This window comes from Periplaneta americana, chromosome 17 (assembly GCF_040183065.1).
Source record: "Periplaneta americana isolate PAMFEO1 chromosome 17, P.americana_PAMFEO1_priV1, whole genome shotgun sequence".
In the NCBI taxonomy this organism is placed as follows: domain Eukaryota; kingdom Metazoa; phylum Arthropoda; class Insecta; order Blattodea; family Blattidae; genus Periplaneta; species Periplaneta americana.
Genome location: NC_091133.1, coordinates 122,854,059 through 122,870,066, shown reverse-complemented (window position 1 = coordinate 122,870,066; position 16,008 = coordinate 122,854,059). Strand labels below are relative to the sequence as shown.

The window sequence follows — 16,008 nt, the reverse complement described above, 5'->3', positions numbered from 1 at the left end:
TACAATTGAATAATTTTCTGAAGAAAAACAAATTCTGGGCTTAAGATTTCGTATCTTACATATAATTTCAGTTAGATGTGAAAAACTGAATTCACAAAAACAAGTTCCTTCGAAGTGATGCACTCTCAATACAAAGTCTTAATTCCTAATTGGTATACTACATTAGCAATATTGTGGGGATGGAGGGAATTGTACTCCTTCAGTTCTCTCCATGTATGCCCAGGGGTACATGTACCACTGGTTGAGAAACAGTGCGATATAACATGTACAATGAAGTCAGTCTAGTGGATGGTTATTAAACATTTGTAATATTACAATATCTACGACTTTTTTATACCTGACTTGCCGTTACTTGCGAGTGTTGAGATGCTTTTTGTGCACCCTATACATGAACGCTGTTGTACGCCTGAGAGATTAAATCAATTCTACATATAAAGTAGTCCAACTAGTATACGGGTCAAACTTCCGATACGTCGATAATTAAAAATTAGATACATATAAGCGAACGCTGTTAACTATAGCTCATTCAGCCACTGCCAAGTTTGTTAATGATGTGTTCGAACGGCATTTTTACAGCTTGTCATTGAACCAAGTATCGATGTAGGTAATTAATTTTATTCTTTGTCTTTTTGGGCCAGTAACGAGAATATTATATACTGTGCTTCATGTAACTAATTTTACAATTCCAGAGCTCCGGGATCAAGAAACTTTTTACTCTGTACTATATTCTTTCTGCTACTTATTTTCAGTAGTTTGGGTTAATAATAAATAATTAACAATTTTTTGACTTAGAAATCTCACAGTTGTTTTCAAACTGTAAAAATGAAGGACATTTAACTCATCTGTAACATTTGTGACCAAAATTTGTGTAACATCCGTGACATGAAAGGAACAGCGATAAAATATTTACCGATTATGCTTTTGGGAACTAACTGGATGCCATGAGATTTGCATAGCTTTCACATGGACACTGTTAGAATCAATCTCTTTCTGCTTGAGGCAGAGACCTGAGTTTTTCATTTTTTGTCAATAAGGTGTGAAATGAATTCACAAATCTTGTAACAATCCGTAACGGAAGTTTTTCTTTATTTTCTGCAATAATAATAATAATAATAATAATAATAATAATAATAATAATAATAATAATAATAATAATAATAATAATAAATGTTATTGAAACAACTTTTTTTCTGTAAAATGATACTGATCTTCTTGTCATAATAAAAGTTGACAAAAGTAATTTCATTTTCAATATATACTTACAACTTACAAATGGCTTTTAATGAACCCGGAGATTCATTGCCGCCCTCACATAAGCCCGCCATCGGTCCGTATCCTTTGCAAGATTAATCCACTCTCTATCAACATATCCCATCTCCCTCAAATCCATTTTAATATTATCCTCCCATCTACGGCTCGGCCTCCCCAAAGGTCTCTTTCCCTCCGGCCTCACAACTAACACTCTATATGAATTTTTGGATTCGCCCATACATGCTACATGCCCTGCCCAAATAAAACGTCTGGATTTAATGTTCCTAATTATGTCAGGTGAAGAATACAATGCTTGAAGTTCTGCGTTGTGTAACTTTCTCCATTCTCCTGTAACTTCATCCCTCTTAGCCCCAAATATTTTCCTAAGAACGTTATTCTCAAACGCCCTTAATCTCTGTTCCTCTCTCAAAGTAAGAGCCCAAGTCTCACAACCATACAGAACAACCGGTAATATAACTGTTTTATAAATTCTAACTTTCAATTTTTTGACAGCAGGCTAGATGACAAAAGCTTCTCAACCGAATAATTCCCATATTTATTCTGCGTTTAATTTCCTCCCGAGTATCATTTATACTTGTTACTGTTGCTCCAAGATATTTGAATTTTTCCACCTCTTCGAAGGACAAATCTCCAATTTTTATATTTCCATTTCGTACAATATTCTGGTCACGAGACATAATCATATACTTTGTCTTTTCGGGATTTACTTCCAAACCTATCGCCTTATTTGCTTCAAGTAAAATTCTCGTGTTTTCCCTAATCGTTTGTGGATTTTCTCCTAACATATTCACGTCATCCGCATAGACAAGAAGCTGATGTAATCCGTTCATTTCGAAACCCTATCTGTTATCCTGAACTTTCCTAATGGCAAGTTAAAAAGTAAAGGTGATTTCATTTTGAATAGGCAATATGGAGTTTGAAAATAGTAAAAACGTAACATCTTGACAGCTGGAATAGCTGAGCAGCATTACCCGGGTATCGAACCCTGATCCATTTGGCGGGAAACCGTCAGCCTACCAGTTTGAGCTCCTCGCAATATGAAACGAGAGATCATTGTGGTCGGCGTGGACTCCAGGTCACCGTCGTTTGCCCGGCAGGATGTGTATCATCCCTTGGTTATACCCTTGGGATCTGTGGGGGAAATGTACAGTGGGATTTATCTCCTACCTTGGTACGGCTTATCCCGACGCCGAAGTTGGTCTGCTCCCGACGTTAGTATCCCCGCGGGCGTCGTTCCAGTCCCGTTTCTGTTAGTCCACTGCGGGAGGAACAGTAAACATCGCCTACAGGGGTCCCCGAGTTGTGAGTACAGCAGGCCACGCCGTAATGTGTGCAGCATAAAGCTATTATTTCATCTCCTGCAAGTTCGCTTGTTACATGCTTGTATACTCTTGTCAGTGCCAACAAAATTTACGCGTCTAAATTTCATAAAATAAATACGTGTTTTAATACAATGCTTAAAGATGTCAGAAAAATTGTTGTCACAAATATAACATTAACTAGGGGCTTGTCCAGCAAATGCTGAAAACTAAGTTCATTAGACGTTCAAATAAAAATTTTCAGATTTATTTTCAATGAAGAATACCAGACATTTTGAAAGTTATTTGCTTCCATAATAAAGAAAACATACTCCCTCTGAATTGTTTTTTAATGCAAAATACTTTTTCTTGCACCTATCCACTTTCAGTTTTTGAATTTCAACGCGAAAACGCAAGTAACAATGTCAGGACGTTCAGTGGGTCTTTCATGTGGGAGTAAAGCAAAAGCTATTTCAGGTCATTGTGGATTGTAGGTGAAAGTTAAAAAAAGTCAGGTTTGCTATGCTTTCGAACAATAGACATAGCATCTTGGTATAGCTGCTGCATGTAGAGCTTGAAATGTAGAGGGTAAAATAATTTTATCCTCCTAAGAGATCTTGCTGAAGTGATAGGGAGACTACAAAATTTTGTAGGTCTCTTATTTTATCAGTAAATAATATGTTTTGGTCTTTCCTTAGAAACTGTAGTTTGTGCTCTCTATCGAGCCAATACTGAAGAGAATGACGCATGTAAATATCTACACCACACTGCCATTAAGTATTTGAAAAAGATCCAACCCCACTTGATTAATAACTATAAAAATATTTTATTTTTAATAACAATATTAGTATCTTATATATAATATCCGCCACCCAGTAAATTATAGAAATGAAGATCTACTTTAAGATATTCTCTACATCTACTTATATAACCCCAAAACGTTTCATTTTCATATCATCAATATAACATTAATATGCATAACTAATTAAAAATAGTCACTTCATGGCATTAACTATAATATTATTTCATTTGTAATGGTAATAATGTCTTCAAACTAATTAAGATTTGTAGATTTTAATATCCAATACACAGCTGTACTCAGAAAATTACACACCGCAGAATCAGATCTGAAAATTATTTTTAGTAAGTCTTGAAGTTTTTAATAACCAATTGAATTCGAACTCTAAATATGTTAGCAATCCTGCAGGTCATGGACTTCGTGTAACAGCCTATTGTTTATTGTAGTGTGTGTTTTGTTTTATTCTGAAATGCAATTAATTCTCAAAACTGACGAAAAATGGATTTTGGAAAATAGGAAAATTATGTAGGGAAACTAACGCTTCTCTGAAAGTTACTATTTTTCTGAAAATCCTTGGATACCAAGCTTCAAAATGACCGGTCATTCATTAGAATGCGTTCATGCGTTTCCCTGTAATTTCCATTACCAGTTAAAATTTTATATATATAGATTTTTTCTGTCGCAAAAATTCTCTTATTTCATCATACTGAAAATGATGTTACTGTTTCAGTTTCATTTTAACTATAATCTAAAATAAGTTTACCAGATTTTTTCCACAATTTCCGTGGACAGATATCGACATAGGAAAAAATTGCTTTTAACATTTCTATTTTTCAGAAGAGTAAATTTTTTAAGCAGAACTTTTCTCGATCCATATTTGCAGAAAATTTCTGATGGGGCATGTTGAAGTTGGTCGAGATAGCAAGCGTGCTCAATTTCTGAACTCATTCTGGATTTTTGGCATGTCCACATCATATTCTCATTCTGGATTTTTGAGATGTCCACATCATATTCTCCTTGGGTCCTGGAATATAGTATATATATTGGGAAAAACAACATAGGCCTATAATCAATATAGCTTACATTCCATTCCATTCCTAGCAATTCCTGCCCATAGAACATCCCACTATTCATCCTCTTTTACTGCCTCATTCCCCCGTGAATGAAATTCTCTACCTCAGAAGATTAGGGGCTGCCAGACAATAACCACTTTCAAGAAAAGGCTAAACGATTTCTTACGGGCGCAGTCAAATTGAAGTTATAATTGTGATCGAGTTTAATAATTTAATTTAATTTAGGATGACTATTATTATTATTATTATTATTATTATTATTATTATTATTATTATTATTATATAATTATTTTATTGGTGTCGTGAAGATAAAAAGAACTGTCATTGTATTATATTAATAATTATGTATTATATTGTCTTATATTGTAGTATTGTATTGCTTTGAATTGTATTGTATTGTTTTGTATTATATTGTATTGTATTAATTATGTTATATTCATAGAAATGTAGTAATTTTCTATCTTACTGGTTGAGTGGAAGAGAAGGCCGAATGGCCTTAAATCTGCCAGTTAAAATAAGCCATTATTATTATTATTATTATTATTATTATTATTATTATTATTATTATTATTATTATATAATTATTTTATTGGTGTCGTGAAGATAAAAAGAACTGTCATTGTATTATATTAATAATTATGTATTATATTGTCTTATATTGTAGTATTGTATTGCTTTGAATTGTATTGTATTGTTTTGTATTATATTGTATTGCATTAATTATGTTATATTCATAGCAATGTAGTAATTTTCTATCTTACTGGTTGAGTGGAAGAGAAGGCCGAATGGCCTTAAATCTGCCAGTTAAAATAAGCCATTATTATTATTATTATTATTATTATTATTATTATTATTATTATTATTATTATATAATTATTTTATTGGTGTCGTGAAGATAAAAAGAACTGTCATTGTATTATATTGTCTTATATTGTAGTATTGTATTGCTTTGAATTGTATTGTATTGTTTTGTATTATATTGTATTGTATTAATTATGTTATATTCATAGCAATGTAGTAATTTTCTATCTTACTGGTTGAGTGGAAGAGAAGGCCGAATGGCCTTAAATCTGCCAGTTAAAATAAGCCATTATTATTATTATTATTATTATTATTATTATTATTATTATTATTATTATTATTATTATTATTATATAATTATTTTATTGGTGTCGTGAAGATAAAAAGAACTGTCATTGTATTATATTAATAATTATGTATTATATTGTCTTATATTGTAGTATGTATTGCTTTGAATTGTATTGTATTGTTTTGTATTATATTGTATTGTATTAATTATGTTATATTCATAGCAATGTAGTAATTTTCTATCTTACTGGTTGAGTGGAAGAGAAGGCCGAATGGCCTTAAATCTGCCAGTTAAAATAAGCCATTATTATTATTATTATTATTATTATTATTATTATTATTATTATTATTATTATTATTATTATATAATTATTTTATTGGTGTCGTGAAGATAAAAAGAACTGTCATTGTATTATATTAATAATTATGTATTATATTGTCTTATATTGTAGTATTGTATTGCTTTGAATTGTATTGTATTGTTTTGTATTATATTGTATTGTATTAATTATGTTATATTCATAGCAATGTAGTAATTTTCTATCTTACTGGTTGAGTGGAAGAGAAGGCCGAATGGCCTTAAATCTGCCAGTTAAAATAAGCCATTATTATTATTATTATTATTATTATTATTATTATTATTATTATTATTATTATTTTCACCAATAAACTTTTAAAACTTCACAGAATACATAACCATTAAATTAGTTAAACTCCTTCAGATCCTTACTTGACTTGGAAGACGTTTACCAACAACTTCAAAAATACCAAACTTACAAAATCATTATTAGAAGTAAAATGTTAAAAAACAAATTACATAACTATGAGATAAACTGAGAGCACAACATAAAATATAATATGCATGTAACATGAGTTTTGTCCACACCTGTGGAGTAACGGTTAGAGCGTCCGGCCGTGAAACCAGCTGGCCCGGGTTCGATTCCCGGTCGGGGCCAATTACCTGATTGAGGTTTTTTCCGGAGTTTTCCCTCAACCCAGTATCAGCAAATGCTGGGTAACTTTCGGTGCTGGACCCCGGACTCATTTCACTGGCATTATCACCTTCATCTCATTCAGACGCTAGATAACCTAAGATGTTGATAAAGCGTCGTAAAATAACCTACTAAAATAAAAAAAATATGAGTTTTATAAATGTGTTTGTAAATTTTATATTAATTTTCAAGTTTTAACGACATCACTAGAGACGGTTAATGTCTTATAATTATGTAAACTCACACAAGGAATAATAATGCTAAAAATTTAATGATTGCAGATAACATTAAAATAGCATATGAATAAAACTCATGCAATCATTTTGTAAATGACAATATAAATAATTTATTAACGCATTTAATGTGTTTCACTGTATTTGATATTACTATATTTATACACACAGTAGGCTATGTACATAACAGTAAGAGAACACAGATACAGAACATATTATACTACAGCCACAGTCTAGTATATACAGTCACGAAGTTTGAGTTGTGAGGGTGCTAGGAACAATATACTGTGCCGGTACTATTTTGCATTGTCTGTAATGAGGCGATATTAGCGATCCTAGTGACTAGCAACTATCTATGGATGCATATTTACTACATATTGAGCTTCGTGACTGTATATACTAGACTGTGCTATAGCTAACAAAGAAACCTTCTTATGGGGACAGATAAAAAAGTTAATTTTTTTCTTCCACCATGTTTATAATGTCAAAAGAAGTGCTCATACAAATTTTGGCCACTCGACCGCAATTACGAGGGCCGTAAAAATAAGTTCACCAGGAGCGTTAACAGAAAAAAAAAAAACAATTTCATTGGACAAATTTATTGAAACAGACGCAGCAATTGTTGAGCTATTTTTCAACATATTTTCCATCGGAATTGAGACATTTCTCATATCATGGGATCGACAGAGAGAGGTGCAGACGCAGTCAAACGCTGGTACCGATCTGAGGCGGCAAACTTTTACGACACAAAAATTGATCCCATGGTATGACAAATATCTCATTTACAGTGGGGGATATGTTGATAAATAGCGCAACAATTGCAGTATCTGTTTAAATAAGTATTTCCATACAATTGTGCTTTTTTTCTATAAACGAGCCCAAGGAAAATCAGTTTCTGGACGGCCTCGTAATTGCGGTCGAGTGGCCAAAATTTGTAAAAGCACTTCTTTTGACATTATTAACATGGTGGAAGAAAAAAAATTAACATTTTTATCTGCCCCCATCAGAACGTTTGCTTGTAAGACTATTACGATGATATAGATATTGCCATGATGTATCCGAAGACGCCAAACCAGGTGAAAACGTTAATAGCCTACAGATATCAAAGTGATACAATGCATGTATAAAGTGTTACGTGTTAATGTGATCAAAATAAGATGTATGTAATGTATGTATTTATGTACGTACGTACGTATGTATGTATTGTGACAGCGACGTGAGAATCGAACTCACGACCAGCGTCCCGCATGAAAGCAGATCGCACAGGCTCCACGGAACATTGAGTGACGTCGCGCGGTGGAGAGAAGAGAGAGGGTGTATTACGTCACGCGACGAGTTTGCGCGCGCATCTGGTGCTGGTAGAGAGGAGAGGGCCCTGGATTTCTCTGGAATGCCATCTCTAGAGACGGGTCGAACTTTCGAGGCTACGTCGCTGTAGTTATAAATTACGGTCGCGAAGGAACGACAGCAGTTTCAGTTTTCAGAGTTTTCAGTTATTCCGTCAGTGAGTAAGCCAGAGCAAGCAAGCCAGCCGGAGTTCGACTCGAGTGTGCGTCCGCATCTGCGTCAGCATCCGAAGGCCTGAGTTCGAGTGCAGTGGACCGCAGTTGGAGGGACCTGAGTTCGAGTGCAGTGGACCGCAGTTGGAGGGACCCGAGTTCGAGTACAGTGAACTGTCTCTGAAGGTCTGTGGTTCGAGATACCGTGAACTCGAGTGACTGAGATAGAAGAACTGTGAACTGAGAACTGATAGTTCTGATTTGTAAATAGTGCTTTGTAAATATTAGTTAAGATTAACAGTTCATTGTTGTTCGTACTAGTCCAAGTAAATTGTCATTGTCGTCGGTGGAGTGCTATAACGAATACTGTGTTAAGTGAAAATCCAATTGTTGACGAGAGCGTTTAAGGTGAATTGTAGAAAGGAATTATTGTTGTGACGAATAAATTACATTGTTGTTACTAATAAAATTCACAGTATGTATGTATGTATGTATGTATGTATGTATGTATGTATGTATGTATGTATGTATGTATGTATGTATGTATGTACAGGGACGTCATCTTATTTTTACTTCGATTTTTAATGTACCTGAGTTTTTTAATGTACTTCACCCCCATCCCTTCTACTAATGAAGTTCAACTGTCCTCCACACAGAACCAAGGCCGCATATAGTCATAGTAGTCTTACGGTCACAGTAAACAGTACGTTCCAAAATATGTTCGCGTTTTTCAGTGACGAAAGAGCTTTCAATATCGAATCATTTTCACACTGGTACTGTCGTCCATTTGCCTACGTCGCATCCCGGTTTCCCCCACCTGCTTCTATTCGCCTCTCTGTAAATGCTAGTGGCTGGGCTGTCTTAGCTCTTTTCTGAGAACATTAATTTCTGTTAGGAATTGAACGTCTACGTGATATTATACCCATACAATTATTTAAAATAACTTAAATAAAAGGGCCTCGTTAAGTAATTGACTGCCACGTGATTTCCTCCCTTTCTATGACGCTGCGACGTAACCACTTGGACGGACAGTAGATAGCATGTCTGAGTAATTTTATCTTTTCGGATCGGGCAGAACTGAAGATTGAATTTACAATATGTAAGGTCTCTTATAGAGTAGGTACAGAATTATTTCAACATGAATTACTGATACGAAGTACGAACCTGGTAATTGGAATTACGTACAGTAGTCTATAGTGCGATAATGCACATTAGAACTGAAGCCTGTATCGAAATGAACGGCCACCATTTTCAAAAATGTGTTTAAATATCCATATTATGATTATTTTTCAATTTAACTTCATTCTCTATAGTGTACGCTAATGTACTTAGACAGTATAATATACACTATAATATAAAGAATACGTCCGCGTGGAAAGCTCAGTTCGTGAGTAAAAACATTCATTGTTAATACTGTACTGTATTTTGATTAAACAAAAACCTAATGAAAATTGTCAAACATAAAATCGCGATATTTCTTAGTTTACGTAAATGGATGAACTACTTTTCTTCCTTCCTATACGTAGTAAAGTGATTTGTTTTTATATTACGCCAGTATCGAACTCTAGTCGTGGAAGGAGGTAACAAACGGTGTTTACGGTTCTCAATCATTGGTGTAAAGGTATAGCCAGGTTAATATTAGAAATGTTAGTAAAAATAAAATGATGTCCCTGCATGTATGTATGTATGTATGTATGTATGTATGTATGTATGTATGTATGTATGTATGTATGTATGTATATATGTATGTATGTATGAATGTATTTATTCACACTGCAAATGGGTATATACCCGGTGGCAGTGGTAACTAATTACACTCAATAATGACAATAATAAACAGAACTAATACTTACTTACAAATGGCTTTTAAGGAACCCGAAGGTTCATTGCCGCCCTCACATAAGCCCGCCATCGGTCCCTATCCTGTGCAAGATTAATCCAGTCTCTATCATCACACCCCACCTCCCTCAAATCCATTTTAATATTATCCTCCCATCTACGTCTCGGCCTCCCGAAAGGTCTTTTTCCCTCCAATCTCCCAACTAACAACTGGATTCGCCCATACGTGCTACATGCCCTGCCCATCTCAGACGTCTGGATTTTAAGTTCCTAATTATGTTAGGTGAAGAATACAATGCGTGCAGTTCTGTGTTGTGTAACTTTCTCCATTCTCCTGTAACTTCATCCCGCTTAGCCCCAAATATTTTCCTAAGCACCTTATTCTCAAACACCCTTAACCTATGTTCCTCTCTCAGAGTGAGAGTCCAAGTTTCACAACCATGCAGAAGAACCGGTAATATAAATGTTTTATAAATTCTAACTTTCAGATTTTTGGACAGAACTAATAAAAAACAATAATTAATAATAATAATAATAATAATAATAATAATAATAATAATAATAAGGAGCATCCTAAATTAAAAGTAGCATCCTAAATTAAATGAGTTATAAGACTGAAATGTAAACTTTATGTACTGTCAAGTTAAGACACCTGTCCGTCATTTTAGCGTATCTTCGTGCCTCGTATGTGAGCTTCGCTTCGACTGCTGTTTTTGAGGTTTTCCTACTGAAATATAGCTACATGTTCTGGAATAAATCAGCTTCATGAGACTTCACATCGAATGCGGGATATAAATGGGCAGTCTTTGAATGTGACATAACGCCATGTCACACTCCACTCTCGAGAAGTGCAGCACAAGATGGCTGGGGGTGCAGCTACGTTAATTTATTACAATTGAAGCGTTGAAAAGTGAACGAGATTGGTTCAGAGTCGAGGGAGAAAGACGTTATGATAATATACAGATGCTGGCTGTGGGAAAACAGTGATTCGACATGAAACACGCCCTCCCTCCAACGTGTTTGTATAAGCTGCAGCAAGTAATTTTCCTGTAAACGATTCTCTTCTGGGAGAAGAGTAAACCCATAATTCTGTCCACAGTATATTTTAAAATGTCTCGTTTACATCAAAATATTTATTTATTCCGTGTATTTATTTGACCTCTCCTCTACACGATCGAAGCAGACAGACTAGAAAAAAAAATTAGAAGTTTCCAAGCTGTCTCCATCCAAGAGAATAGAAGTGTTTACAACTTGAATTTGGAAACATGAACGTTTTGGAATTTGAACAAAGGGAACCTGTTGGTTTATTATTAGATAGAAACCGGAACTGATATTTTGAGATTATATTTACATTTACGGAGAGAAGGAGGTTGCTAGTAATGCAACTTCGAAATCAATTTGTCGGCACCTAGAAGGCAAGAGCACTTGCCAGTTATTTCCAGAAGAATTTTTCTTGGCTTGGCGATATTAAGAAACAATACACAATGTACAAAATGCAAACAGATGACAGGTACACGTTCGTATTGTGTTCACTTACTGTCTATCTTTGTGGTATGTTTCATGTTAAAGCTACCTCCAAGTGAACACTGTAAGTCTTAATTTAAGAAGCTCAGTAGACCTATAGTGAATGTTCCAGCTTTGCATATGACTACAAGGTTGTTTTCGATCTCTAATAAGCAGTGGCGTGTGGTAATAAATAATCCTGGTGGTGCACATATATTTATTATGATTATGATTATGATGATGATGATTATTATTATTATTATTATTGTTATTATTATTATTATTATTATTATTATTATTATTATTATTATTATTATTATTATTATTATTATTATAGGTACTAACTACTACATAACTATTAACATATGCTACGTAGGTATAGATTTACATAATTTTGTTAGTCAAGAAATTGCAGTTAATCAGTTTCCTATGTAGGTTCAGTAATAGCAAAGTAAAGTGTTCAATTTCTATTGCAGCACACCGTAAATAATATTGTTTTCGCTATATTACGTTTTATAACACAGGTCACACGTTCACAAGCATTCGATACGTGTGTCGTCTCATCAGCCTTAACTGCTAAAAAGTCAGCAGCTTTCTTTATTTCTTTGAAATCTCATCGTGGCATACATCAAAATGGCTTGAAGGATTTCGTTCTGTATAGTGTTTGATGTGCTTTTAAACACTGTTCCTCTTTCCATTTGTTCCTTAAGAGTGGGTCTAATTCAGAACTGAAATTGATGAGGCCAAGTAAAATACTAGCGTTTAAAGATGAGTTTTCGTCTTCGTGACCTCTTAAAGCCAACACAAAGCTCCACAAAACCGCACGCACATATCTGTTATCATTGTGAAGTACAACAATCCAATTGTGTCTGTATGTTTGTTTGACCCAACACTGCTAATTTAACATTATTGTTGATGTGTGCAGCTGAAGAATCGTGTTTTTTAATTCCTTCATTCATGTGCTTCAAATCAATCATATCTGCAGAACGATAATCAAAATTACTACGCACAGTCCTAAATTCAAACAGAAAAATAAATAAAATTCATAAAACGTACTTATTTTTGTCAATAAATGTTCGCCGTCGAACAATAGGCAAGGAAAAAAATCGAAATCGAAAAATCGAAGGAGAATTGGGAGGAAAATTTAAAAGGTACGCAAAACGCGTCCTTGCAAGGGGTTGGGGGCTGTACAAAACTAAATATGTGAGCTCCAAGCCTGTTGGCCACTAGTCTCACTCCGGGTTACGCTGCTCCCCTGAAGGAGCTCTAGAAAATTTTGAAGGGGAAGCCGAAATTGGACGTAACCTCTTAGGTACCACATACGCGAGGGGGGCTGAGATTGATCAATTGATCACGGAACGGGGCGAGGAGGAGTTGGCTGGTGTTTGCCGTTAGGATGGCAAGACGCCGTCATCTGTTGTTCGATGACAAAGCAGGTGAAGGCCGTCGGAAGAAGCGCCGTGAAATCTAAGCTGCAATTTGAGATATCCCTGTCCTTTCAATTTGCGACTTATTGAGTGACCTCATATGTTTAATAGACTATTAATATTATCTGAACTAGGGCATACATAATTTATAATAAAGGTGGAATATATATGGGGAAGAGCATATAGGTCCGTGGCCCATTTCTTATAGGGCTCATCCCGACATTTGTCTTACGCCTGAGGAAAACCACGGAATACCTTAGGCAGGATGAGTTGTCTCATATAAGAGACTAGCCAATTTGGATATTATGTAGGAGGTAATGAGCCTTGTTGATTTGTCTCAATTTCGAGACCAGCCATTTGGCTATATGATGGCTCAATTGCGAAGAGGGGGGAGAGATGTAATTGTTAATTAGGGAGATTCATGGGGATATGAGTGCAGGTCCGTGGCCCATTTCTTTTAGGGCTCATCCCGACATTTGTCTTAGCGCCTTAGGAAAACCACGGAAAAACCTTAGGCAGGATGGGCAAGGAAAACAAAATAGAGCGTCTTTTATATTGCAGCCGCATATTGCATTTCTCTTAAGTCCGAATGTTGAATTTTCTAGTCACTTCTCTATTACTGTTCTTCGTCACTTATAATTTTAATTCTTGTGTAGGTCTACTCATCTTCTTTATTTTGATCTTTTCGTGTAAATGTCTTATAGAAAATTACACATTTAACAGATTTTGCACACTATTCATTGTAGCATTTATGATGGGACGAGCTTGAGAACACATCTGAAAGTGCTCCTAACCCCTCCTACGCACAATGTATTGCCTCCCTACCATGCTCCAAAGCCTGCCAGTGAAACAGTACTACTGCGCATGCTCGAATGGAACAGTGTGCCGCAAGTGTCGAGCGGTAAACGTAAGTCCCAGGCGTCAACAAGAACAGTACACATGCAGTGTTATTTTTACACAGTATTATAGTAAACAATTATGTCGCTCACATAGTCTACTGCAGCTCATTGATATAACTTTGAGAAAAAAAAATGAGAAAATGAGAAAAAAAATGCGATCGAGTTGAGCATTAATATCCAAGTTTAGTCTTTGCCATAGTCTGTTATTGGTTTAACTCTCTTCGCACACGTTATGATGTGGTATTTCCTACATCTTTGCCCGCACAGCACACATTTGCAGTCTTCGTTCGGTTCATGGAACTTGTTGTTCACACATATTTTATGATGAAACCCGTGTATTGCGAGTCTTGTTGTCACGTGTCTCTGGCTCCTACACTCCCTGGTCCAGCTGTCGTCTAGCATGGCTGATGTGGTGTAGAACTCTAGGTCTATCTCCTTCTTCTTCCGGTCTCTTATGCTTACCAGTTCCTGGTAGGATCCTGTGGATGGTAGCCAGTGCTGCGATCTGATATCATCTACGAAATATGTCTCTCTCATGAGCTCATATACAAGGCGGGATGGTGCTGCTTTTCCGACTCCTAGTATCCGTTTCATAAACATAGTCTTGACTTTTTCTATTCCAATCATGTCACCAATCTTGAGTTTTTCCCAAATGAACTCTATTCCGTACGTTATAACTGGCGCTACTACCGTTTTGAATAGTGTCATCGCTGTGCTTGTCGACAGATTAACTTTAAAAACGTGTTATTTGAAGAGGCGGTGCACCGCTCCTGTGCTCCTTAAGAGAAATCGCCACTGCTAATAACGAATTTGAATGACGTCATGTGCGTCAGGAATCACACCGACAGCTGAATTGCGGCGATAAGTGACAGACCAGTATTGAGTTATTTCATAATCAGAGTGCACGGAGTATCACAGTAGCAATGCCCAAGAAAATCGAGCCTTTTTGGGAGGAGTACATAACAACTCTTTCCGATGACAAGTACAGTACAGTTACGTGAAATTCATAGGAATCTGTAAAAAACGTGGTTTCGTTATTTCCAAGAAAGGCATCTTGTGTGTACCTAATAAGACTGACAAAGCTCGGATGGGATTAATTGCAGAGTGCAAAAAGCAAGCAAATCCACCCCCGTCACAAATCGCCGCACCCTACGAGATGATACAAATTAATTCCTTTCGAGCTTATTAAGTTATTTTGAGAGGTACATGACACCCCATCTCGTTATACTTCTGAATCAGCTCGCTGACAAGTTCTCTGTAATCTTCTGATCTGTGGTTTCTAGAAAGTAACAGTCTGTTCCATGATCCTTAGGTTCCCGGCATATCGTTGGAACTGAAAAACACATATGACGGAATCCTTTTAGCCACCCAGTTAGACTAATATAATTACATGGAGCACAACAGATTTCAATCAGGGACCCAGTTCCTGTCCCCATCTATTTTGCACTCAAAAGAACACTCGTAAGCTCTTTTAACTAGTGTAGTAAAATGCAACTGTGTGCTTTCAAAGTTAATTAACCACAAACGTAATAGTAATATGCGTTACAAGAGCGGTATGTTGAAGTTTTCATGTTCGAGGAAAAGTTTGAAAAAGAGAAACGTAGTTGAGCTTTTTCAATTTCCGAGAATTGAAAGAAAACATACCGCACGTGTATCGTACATTATTTTGTGCGAAGATCGTTTATTACATACCTGAAAGAGGAATTTCTAATTAGTTGCAATGAAATCTCCATCTTGGTTTCTGTTCAATGACGGCAAAGTTTCAGAACAAAAATATATATCTTCAACATTGTTGCTTTAAAATGTTTTCTGTGTTTACTATACTCCAGCAGGCCGTGATATACGTCTGTCTTTATTTTCCCCCAGTCTATAAATGCGAACTTAAAACAAACGGCTTCCTTAATGTTACATGCATCACGAAATGCAGTAACTTTAGTGGAGTTGTAGAATTTACTTAATTTTTGCAAATATTTAAAAACAATAATTAACAGTGCAATTTGGGTGAAATTGCAGTGGTAAGTTTCCAATTTATAATTATTACTATATTGAACGTCTCTAAAAATAATATGTTAAAAGCCTAAAGCA

General features: G+C 35.4%; 2 long non-coding RNA genes across 2 annotated transcripts in view; one reads left to right on the top strand and one right to left on the bottom strand.

Annotated features, from left to right (window-relative positions):
- The window catches only part of LOC138692586 (uncharacterized), a 302,932-nt gene extending 300,366 nt beyond the window's left edge, over nt 1–2,566 (bottom strand). Inside the window, exon 1 of the long non-coding RNA XR_011330083.1 lies at nt 2,440–2,566. This is a non-coding gene — a long non-coding RNA (uncharacterized lncRNA). The remainder of the gene's footprint in view (nt 1–2,439) is intronic.
- Nucleotides 1–16,008, top strand: part of LOC138692587 (uncharacterized) — a 339,097-nt gene that overhangs the window by 265,155 nt on the left and 57,934 nt on the right. The gene's annotated exons all lie outside the window — the stretch shown is intronic.